This window comes from Solanum pennellii, chromosome 8 (genome assembly GCF_001406875.1).
Source record: "Solanum pennellii chromosome 8, SPENNV200".
NCBI classification, from domain to species: domain Eukaryota; kingdom Viridiplantae; phylum Streptophyta; class Magnoliopsida; order Solanales; family Solanaceae; genus Solanum; species Solanum pennellii.
The window spans coordinates 61,710,088-61,710,392 of record NC_028644.1 but is presented as its reverse complement, the minus strand read 5'-3'; the positions used below and the strand labels follow the sequence as shown (position 1 = coordinate 61,710,392).

Here is a 305-nt window from a genome sequence, read left to right as displayed (position 1 = left end):
TCCGTTGTAGTCTAGTTGGTTAGGATACTCGGCTCTCACCCGAGAGACCCGGGTTCAAGTCCCAGCAACGGAATTATTTTTAATTTTGGGTGTGTTTGGTATGGAGGAAAATGTTTTCCTCGAAAACAAGTAGATTTTGGACTTATATTCTCATGTTTGGTTGGTGAGTAGAAAATATTTTTCGGAAATGATTTTTAGTGTTTGATTTATTAATGAAATTTGTTTTTGAGAGACATCTTTTATTTTTACTCAAGTAAAAAATAATTTATGACATTGAAAATATTTTTTAAAATCAAAATTATTAT

The 305-nt window shown here is 30.5% G+C and overlaps 1 non-coding gene across 1 annotated transcript; it reads left to right on the top strand.

Annotated features, from left to right (window-relative positions):
* Window positions 1-73, top strand: TRNAE-CUC. Its single transcript has one exon. It is a non-coding gene; the product is annotated as a tRNA-Glu (tRNA).
* The last annotated feature ends 232 nt before the right edge of the window (window positions 74-305 follow it).